Source organism: Penaeus monodon, chromosome 7 (genome assembly GCF_015228065.2).
Source record: "Penaeus monodon isolate SGIC_2016 chromosome 7, NSTDA_Pmon_1, whole genome shotgun sequence".
In the NCBI taxonomy this organism is placed as follows: Eukaryota; Metazoa; Arthropoda; class Malacostraca; order Decapoda; family Penaeidae; genus Penaeus; species Penaeus monodon.
In genome coordinates, this window is record NC_051392.1 from 45263281 (window position 1) to 45273280 (window position 10000).

At 45.9% G+C, this 10000-nt stretch overlaps 1 protein-coding gene across 1 annotated transcript in view; it reads left to right on the forward strand.

The window, feature by feature from the left end:
• LOC119575381 (thyrotroph embryonic factor-like) overlaps window positions 1–10000 on the forward strand; it is a gene marked incomplete in the record, with an annotated part of 83472 nt that overhangs the window by 33586 nt on the left and 39886 nt on the right.

Sequence of the window (10000 nt, forward strand, 5' to 3'; positions counted from 1 at the left end):
CACACACACACACACACACACACACACACACACACACACACACACACACACACACACACGCACGCACGCACGCACACACTCTCAAGTCCTCGCTCGTCCGACCATGATTGCGCACGTTGGAGTGGGAAAGATAGAAGTGAAGGTGCATTTACATGTAAATGGAAATGTATATTAATGTAAATGTGAAATAAGAAAAAGGGAAGAGGCTAGGAAAAAAAGGAAAAACAAGAACAGGAGAAAAGAATAGAGGGAAAGAAAGTAGTGTAGTGTGGAAGAAGCAAAAAATTAATAATGATAAAAGATGCGCAACAAATCCCGATTCGAAAATCCCCATTGGAAAACCTTTCTGTTGATGCGGTTCTTACTGCTGCAGATTTGGGGGGGGGGGGGGAGGGAAGGAAAGGATTTGGTGTCAGTCGAAAAGTAGCTTTTTGAGCGCTGAGTCAGGTGTTGATAGAGCCCCTCGTTGTTGAATATGGAGGAGGGAGTGAGATGTTAGCAGTTGGGGGAGGGGCTGCAGGGAATAAAGAAGGGAGGTGTAATAAAGAAGAAATTGGCGAAGGGAGGAAGGAGAAGGTCGAGGAAGATGTAATTAGTCATCTCAGCAATTTCTTGTTACCCTAAGGAAGAGGATGGGTGATTTTGTGGATCATTGTGCGTGTGCGTGCGTGTGTGTGCGTTCGTGCGTGTGCGTGCGTGCGTGTGCGTGCGTGCGTGTGTATGTCTGTTTGAAAGGTAGAGGTAGGAAGAGCGAGAGAAAGGGGAAGCGAGGAAGCGTGAAAACGAGAGAAAAGGAGAGAGAAGAAAGAAAGAATCGCGAGATGGCAGGTGGGTTAGCGGAGGGATGGGCGGATGGGCGAGGATAAAGAGGTAGTTTTGGGCAGACAAAGAGGAGGGAAGGAGGCTGAGGACGTTTCGGATGTCAATTGTCTCTCATCTCAGAACGTCGCAATAAGGACGGATTGCGCGTGTCCGTGTAATTTGTCCCTCGTCTGCGTCGATATTCTTGGAAGATCGCGCGGTCCAAGGTCGGCGGGAAAGACGCCGAGGGAGGAGGAGAGGCGAGGGAGTTGAGGGAGAAAGAAGGAGGAAGAGACTAAGTTTGGCAGAAGGAGGCGAGGTGAGGGAGAAAGAGGTTGGGTTAGGCAGAGGGAGAGAGAGTGTGATGGAGGCAGAAGAAGGGGGGGAGGGAGGAAGAGCATGAGGGAGGCAGCGGGAGAAGAGTTGAATTAGAAAGAGGGAGGAAGAGATTAAAGGGAGAGGGAAAGGGAGAGAAGGAGAGGAGTGGAAGCAAAGATAGGGAGGGAGAAAGGGAGGGAAAGAAGGAGGGAAGCAAGCAGAGAGAGATGTAGATGAATGGAGAGAAATGAATAGGGAGGGAAGAATTAAGAGGGGACGAGAGTGAGAGTGAAAGGGAGAGGAAGAGGGGGAGAACAGAGTCGTAGTGAGTCCTGTTCGAGTGTGACTTATTGGAACACAATTGCGAATTACCGTCTCCATCTCCCGGGCGCGTCCAGGCCATTGTAAGTAAACTGCGGCCCGGCTCTCTGCCTACTCTTCCTCTCGTCTGTGTTCTCAGCCCCACGTCTTTCATTCTGTTGCTTTCCCGCTTTTCTCTTTTCCCGTTTACTGTCTCCACTATTTTCTCCTCCTTTCCGGCGGCCCCATTTCATTTTCCTCCCCCTTCTCTTTGCTCTTTTCTGGCAGGCCCCTTTTCCTACTACAGGGAGGGAGAGAGAGAGAGAGGGAGAAAGGAACGGGAGGAGCAGAGAAGAAAGAGAAGCGGAGAGAGACGAGAGAGAGAGAGGGAGAGAGAGAGAGAGCGAGAGGAGGAGAGAGCGAGAGAGAGCGAGAGAGAGAGCGAGAAGAACGAGAAGGGGCGAGAGAGAGAGCGAGAGAGAGCGAGAGGAGAGAGCGAGAGCGAGAGAGAGAGCGAGAGAGAGAGAAGGAGAGAGAGAGAGGAGGAGAGAGCGAGAGAGAGAGAAAGCGAGAGAGAGAGAGAAAGCGAGAGAGAGAGAGAAAGCGAGAGTGAGAGAGAAAGCAAAGAGAGAGAGAGAGCGAAAGAGAGAGAGAGAGAGAAGGGGGAAAGAGGTAAAGGTGAAAGAAAGTCATGGAAAGAGGACATAGAAATAGGAAAGAGAGAAAGAGAGAGGATGAAAGTGAGTATGAGTGTGAGAGTGTGTCGAAAAGAGAGGCGGGAGAAAATCACAGAAAACGGGCCTGTAGAATTGGAGAATCAGAAGCGCCTCCCGAAATGCTTATGTGGCTGACCTTCCCGGGGCAATGGCATGACCTTGTTTGCTTATGGCTTCTCTCTATTGCCGGAGACAAGTGAAGGAAAAGGTGAAGAAGTTTCAGTATATTAAACATTTGCGTCTGTGTGTGTTGGGGTTGTTTATATGGTATGTATATAATGTTTGTCCTGCTTTTGGCTACATTTATTCGTTGATAAAAATATTTTTGCACGCACACACGCATGTACCATCGCACACACGCACACACGCACTCTCTCATTCACTCACTCATTCACTCACTCACTCACTCACTCACTCACTCACTCACTCACTCACTCACTCACTCACTCACTCACTCACTCACTCACTCACTCACTCACGTGCGCGCGCACACACACACACACACACACACACACACACACACACACACACACACACACACACACACACACATACACATACACATACACATACACATACACATACACATACACACATACATTGACACACACACGCGCGCCCGTGCGCTCGCATTCACACTCATTCACCAACTTCCTCACTCGATCTCTCTTTTTCTGTCTCAATCTCTGTCTGTATGTCTGTCTGTCTGCCTTTCTCTCTTTCTCTTTTTCTTTCGCTTTCTCTCTTTCTCTCTTTCTTTCGCTCTCTCTCTTTCTTTCGCTCTCTCTCTTTCTTTCGCTCTCTCTCTTTCTTTCGCTCTCTCTCTTTCTTTCGCTCTCTCTCTTTCTTTCGCTCTCTCTTTCTTTCGCTCTCTCTCTCTCTCTCTCTCTCTCTCTCTCTCTCTCTGTTCTCCCTTTTCTGCGTTTCACTAATACTTCTTCTCTTGCGTCTCGTCTCCGAGGGGAGTTGAGGTTATCGATCCCGGTCGTCAAGGGTCGACGGCCTCACTCACACGGGAGAGGAGCACAGAAGACCTTTCGAATGAGGTCAAGTTGTGCCGCGCGACGGTGAGCGAGCAGAGCGGGAGGCGCAGGAGACCTTGGTTGGGGAGCGGGGGAGGAGGTGGAGGATGAGGAGAAGCGGTAGGTAGGGGCGAGTGGGTAGGGAGTGGGAGATGGGAAGAGGGGAAAGACACGGTAGGTAGGGCGCGAGGGGGGAGGATGTGAGAGGAGGAAGAGGAGAGGCGGGAGGGTGAAGCCGGGGTGAGGGTACAACTAGTGCTCTGATGAAGGTGTCCTTCACCGAGGCGAGAGGGATTGAAGGAATTATTACTTTTTATTTCGAACTTCCAACGAGCGCGCTGTAGTTTCGATAATCGAGGGCGGAGGCGACTCGCTTAAACGAGAGCGGTGTTGCTCACGGGGCGGTAAAGCGCGCGCACACATATGTATGGCTTCGAGCTGCCTGACCCCGTTGGCTTGGGGTCCCTGTGTTCGGTGACGTGCGAAGAAAACAAAAGAACGAAACCGGAGAGAAAAATGGAGAAAAAGAATAGGAGAGGTGAGAGGCGAAACTGGAGAGAGGGTGAAAGAGGAAGGAGGCGTAGGCGAAGGCAAAGACAAAGGCAGAGGTACAGACAAAGGCAAAAGAGAGGACGAGAAAGAAATATATTTAGGAAGAACAGGGATAGCAAGGAAGGCGAAGATAAATTAGAACTAGAATATGGCAAGAAAAAGAAAGAAGGGAAAGGTTAATGCTCCAAAAAAGCGCAGTAAGATGATGGAATGCAAAACATGGGAAAATGCTTCAGTTCATAAACCGTAAAATTCAGATGAAAAGGTCATTGACAGATGCATAGACTTACGGTGAATATGTGCTCTTCAGAGCATAGTTATTGATTGTGGTGTTAATATTGTTATTATCATTAACTCTCTCTCCATCATTCTTTTCTCTTTGTTTTACCTCTCTCTCTCTCTCTCTCTCTCTCTCTCTCTCTCTCTCTCTCTCTCTCCCCTCCCTCCCTCTCACTCACTGTCTGTCTGTCTGTCTGTCTGTCTGTCTGTCTGTCTGTCTGTCTGTCTGTCTGTCTGTCTGTCTGTCTGTCTGTCTCCCTGCTTCCCTGCCCATGAATCAGTATCAGTTGTGTGGGTGCATCGCAGTCGAGGCAGTGAGGTGAGACGGTGACAATCTTAAGAACGCCCCAAGGAGAAGTAGGATGTCAAGAGACATTTGAGGGTCCTCGAAGGAGACATGGGGGGGGGGAGATGGGAAGAGTGTTCTGCTGGAGGAGGGAGGGGGCGAGGGTGCTATGAAGCGGGATATCTTCGAAAGAGCGGGGAGGAGCTCTTGCGGAGGGGCGGGCGGGGAGGGGATGGGAGTGCGAGGGACACGAGGGTAGACTATGTGTTTTAAGGGGAGGGTGTGTGTGCGTGGGGACGGGACTGGCGTTGATGAAGAAGGCGATAGGTGTTGAAATTCTGCTTTGCAAGATGTGGATGTTTGCCATGTTATCATGCTTGCGTTTGTGTTTGATGAGAGGCTGCCCCATACCGCTACAATGGCAGAAGCGTTGTAAGAAGTGTCAAACGAGGCATGTATGTGTCGGCATTTATGATCGGTGCCTTTGCTTGTATTCTTGTTATATTTTTACATGGTGCACGTTATACACAGCACTTCCGACGCCTGGTGTACAAGTTACCAAAAACAATTTAAAACTTGAGCTACCAGGTATCCCGTAGCAGCACCTTTCATCCATGCCTTCACCGAGTGCCGAGGAGTCGATGAAGTGGTACTCGTGAGGTGGGGCCTGGTTGAGTGCCCTCGCCATGTGGAAGGATCGGCGGCTGCTCAGGGGGTGATCTGATGGTTAAGTTTGGTTGTTGGGAAGGACGGCGGGCGAGGGAAGGATAGGGACATCGAGGGGGAGCCAGTGGTTCTTAACCCTTTTCAGTGTACGCACCCCTTTCGGATCACTCTGGGAATGGCTGAATTACAAAACAAGCTAAACTACAAATTTGATGTCATGTGTATTAATAACAGAACCAGGTGTTTTTTTTATCTTTATTGACAAAGCATACATTTTTTGTGTGACAAAAATCCAGAGAATTTATATTAGTAAGACAAATAACATGCGCATACAAAAATTATTTTTTCTTTAATTTTTCATCCTCGCATCCCGGTTAAGTACCACAGCCCTAAGGCGTGACATTATTCACGGTGGGATGCTCTATAACGTTTTAAGATGTGGCTTTGAAGTGCCATCATCATCATATTATTATTATTATTGTCGTTGTTGTTGTTGTTGTTGTTGTTATTGTTATTATTGAAAGGTAAAGGTAGAGTTGCAGGTAGAGGTGGAAGTGGTGGCGTGGCGTGGTGTGATGTGTGTAGGATTGTGTGATATGGTGGTTGGGAAGATAGGAAGGGAGCTTGACAGAATCAGAAGGATAAAGAGCAGACGCTAGAAAGTGTGGGGGATTCAGTAGCAGGAGCACTGGATGAAGAGGGCATAGAGCCTCCTCGTAAGCCAGGTTGCCTTCCACAGGTAGGCAATCTCTCAAGGCTGCGTTCACTGATGCGCGGGAGGATAGCGGACGGAGGAGGACGAGTGGGCAAAGGAAGGCACGGAAAAGTTGTTTATGGTAGAAGATTGCGGTTGGGGATCTCGTAAACTGTAGTGGTGGTGATGATTATGATAAACTTGATGATGCACAGTCAGTTGAAAAAGGGGGAAAGGTTTGTTCCATGTTGTGAGGGGTTGGGAGACCCAATATGTGGACGCGAATAGGTTTTAGCTGTTCACAAGCGAGCAAACACAATATAATGTAATCTAGCCGACAGGATGCCTAAGTAGCCTGGGGAGGAGGACTGTGTGGCTATATGAAATGGTAGCGAGGGTCGGAGGGTTGCGGTCGCCATGGTGACGTTCACTGTATAAGCAGCGGTTGCTTGACCACAATCCCCATGGCTGCACTGACGAGGCCAGCTGTGTATGGCACGGCCGGGTGTATTTGTTCGTGGCTTATTGATGGTTAGGAAAGGTAGTTCTCGAGGTGTATTGTACCTATATGTATTTTATGTATGGGTTTCTATGTTTGTATCGTATTTATTACATCATGTATATATTTGCATCGTATAATTAAACATAAACATCACAAGTTCACGCACTCGCATACACATACACACGTGCAGTCACGGACACGCAAGTAATGTCTCCCCACACACACGCATACAGACATGTATATCACCATGTGTGGATGCTTTCACGCAGAATCAAACAGAATATAGTCTTAAGGCTGTTCCCCAGTGCCTCGTGCATTGTCTAGAGATCCCATGTCTTCTGTAGTACATCATACATTAGCAGGCGTAGATGCGATTGTCATTGGATTATGAGCCTAATGGCGTTACTACGCTACCTCAGTGTTTAGCCCTATCCTTACGTATTTTTTTTTATCTCTGTATCTTTTTTCTGTGTTATGTTCCGTTTTCTGCTGTTTGCGTATTTGTCGTTAATAACACCAGGAACAAGGAAAAAATGAGAAGAAACAGAAATAGGGATAAGGAAGAATATGAGAAACGAAATTGATACGAAAGAGAAAAAGAGGTAGCAGCTTTCTTTTTTATTTTCCCTTTTTACTTTTTTACTTTAGAGCCTAAAGTAACAGACAACAAGGCAGATAGTTGGTAAGGTCGTGCAATCGTTAGGGAGCTGAACGTTTGAAGTTCTGCCATGGGGCATAGTGGTACAGCCAGCAGAGCTCCTCGGGACGACGAGTTTGTAAAGAAGAGAAACTAAAAAGATTATTGTTCGGCATATTTATTCGTTATTTGGTCTCTGGCGCATATAGATAAGGGCTCTCAGTATTCCCACTGGTCGCCCCACTCTGATGAGGTTAGGTCAAGAAGAAGACGATGACGATGGCGATAGCGAAGAACGCTCACTGTGAACGCTTCCATCTTGGCGTGACAGAAGGCAAGGACACGAGTCGGCAAGTCGTGGCTTCGAAATGGTTTCGCGACAGACCATCATGTCAAAATGGAACTGTAGGCAGCATCATTGTAGGAACGGAAATACTGTGGCGTCTTAGAGAGAGAGAGAGAGAGAGAGAGAGAGAGAGAGAGAGAGAGAGAGAGAGAGAGAGAGAGAGAGAGAGAGAACCTTCATATATAACGAATCTTCAAGTTGTATAAAATAGAAGGCGAAATTAGGTCTTCTCGGAGAGGAGTGTAGTGTTTACCGGCCTGGGTTTGTAAAGCGTTTACTGTTTTTGTTTTTTACAAAAAAGAAAAAAACACGAAAAAAAACGAGAGGCGTCTGAAAAAGGGGCCTTTGAATAAGGAAACCGAAGCTGCCAAGCTAAGGATGGACAACGAGCGAAGATTTCTGTGTTGTCAATAGGTAGGAAATCCTCTTCAGGTCCATTATGTTGAAGCCGATACGTCAGTGCCCTCCTTTTTCGAGTCAATTTCTTCACAGTTTTCTCTGGCGAGAAGGCAGGGCGCAGTGGCAATGGCAATTGGAAGTGCAGGTGAGTATGGAAGGCGAGGAGGCGGTGGAGGCGGGGTGATGCCGCTGGTGGAAATTAATTGGTGCGACGTTAGGGTGGGATTGGGGGGGGGGGCTTTATGAACGAGGAGGAGCAGCAAGAGCAGGAGCGAGAAGTGAGAGTGGGTTTGAAGTGAGCTGAACTAAAGTTTATTTGCAAAACAAATTTTGAAAGCCTTGCGAAAACGTGGAATGATGGTGAAGGATCAATCCAATCTGGCTGACTTGGCTCAGAGTCCACAGTGAAACTAAATATATTTGGCCGTAGGGCTTTACAACAATAGAATGCTTACCTTACCAGGCAGGTTGCGTTAATATAAGTATTTTATTTCGTTATTACGTACATGTTTGTTATTATTTTCTTGTTTATAGCGTAAACATCCTGTCAAATAAATCCGTTGCATTCTAATAAATAGAAAATTGGAATAACTTTTGACCCCTAGGTTAAGCCGGATTTTCTTGAGGAGAGAGGTCCTCTCTGACAGCTACTACTATTGCGAACTCCCTGACCCACCCAACGTGGATCAAGTCACCAAATACATCCTCACAAAGAAGGAATTAAAAGTGCAAGCCGCCACGAAATACTTCGAGAATGCAGGGGGCAAATATGGACAGGGGCTCTCTTATTGCTCTATCATATGTAAACGTGGACTGTGGTGATTTCACGTAAAACTATGATTACTCTAAATCACATAGTTATACAATTAGGCCAAATAACAAGCAAGTGATATAGTTTTCTTTTTTTCCATAACGCCTATGGTAATCTCGGAGTTACTGTTGCATCAACAGTGCTTATCTTCACATAGTAAACGTCCTTACCCTCTACATGAAGCAGGGCATATCTGAAAGATGCCGTTTCTTCTCTCACTTCTAGGAATATGTATCGATGCTTCCCGAGTTTAGCGTATTTCCAGTTTTAATAAATTCGTTCTTCAAGACCTGTTTTTGTTAATTTAATTTCCCTTTGTGAAATATGTTTATGTATATATGATATATAAACTGGATGCAACTGCTTTTTCCAGTGTTTTGGGGCGATTACTAATTTCTCGTTAATTCATTTTTATAAATATCGTTGGTCTCTTCGTCATGGCATGTGCATTATATTTTTTGTTTCCTATCTTTAGATCGGCGTAGTGTCTGTATTTCAGAAGATTAAAACCAGTGAGGTAATACAAAACCGTCGGCCTTCCTTTCTGTGACATTGCCCGTGACTCAGAATTTCATATCCGATGTGATTTTTCATTTTTCATTGAGGATTTTGGAGGACTAGGCAGTGGACCTCATCCTTTTCTAGTCTGTGCCGCCAACCAGTATAAAAGGAGTTACTCTGATGTACCTCATCTACATCTCACTGGGATGAATCCTTGGCCGCCAGGTTTAACATGAACAAAGTCTAAAATATTTGAATTCTTTTAATTAAAACCAATTTGTAGGTAATTATTCGGTGGGACTGTTAGTTCATGTCAGTGTATAATGCTTGTACAATTTTTTCCTAAACAGTTATTCAGTCTTAGTTTCTCAATCCACTGAAAGTTCATAGATGAAGACGGAAAGGGAAATAACGGAAGAGGTAAATGTATTGGTAACCCAGACAAAGGAAGAGGACGGCAGAAAGGAAAGATGACACGGTAGAAAAGAGAGAAATATATGAAAAATTATAAGAAACAGCCGCAGAGTAGAAATGACCTGCAGCAAAGTGGACTCAGAATGTTAACAATGTCTTTTTTTTATTTTTCGAATACGAAGACGCCTTGCTGTTGTTGTTGTAACGCATGATGAATGGAGTGCGAGATTGATCGCATGATATAGATATATTGGAAATGGGCTTGTTTGGCAGTTTAACACGACTTCGGGCGCTGATAAAGTAGTGAGTAGGCGAGAAAAGTCAGGTTTTTCGCACACACAAAGCAGGACCCCCTGTGCACGTGTATCTTGAATAGATTTGGCATTGTTTTCGTTAGAGCGTGTGTCATCGATTAAGAAAGCGGAGCGGGCACGTAAGGTGTTTGAATTGAACGACAGTTACTTCATCCATATCGAGAGCGGTTGTGCAACAGAAGGCTTGCCACACAGACAGTTTTAGCATTAGCAGTTAATTCACAGAGGCATATTGCAGGGTTGGGTCCATGTAAATGCGACTGTATTTATATGTCCAAGTCCAAGTACTGGATACATTTCATGTACAAGTAAAAGTACAGTCACTGCTGTGTACTTAAGTCATTGTATTTTATGTGATTTTTCCCCACAGATTCGTAAAACACGAAAATTAGTAGTTCGGTATATACACATTAATGCGTACACTAAAAAAAAATGGGAATCG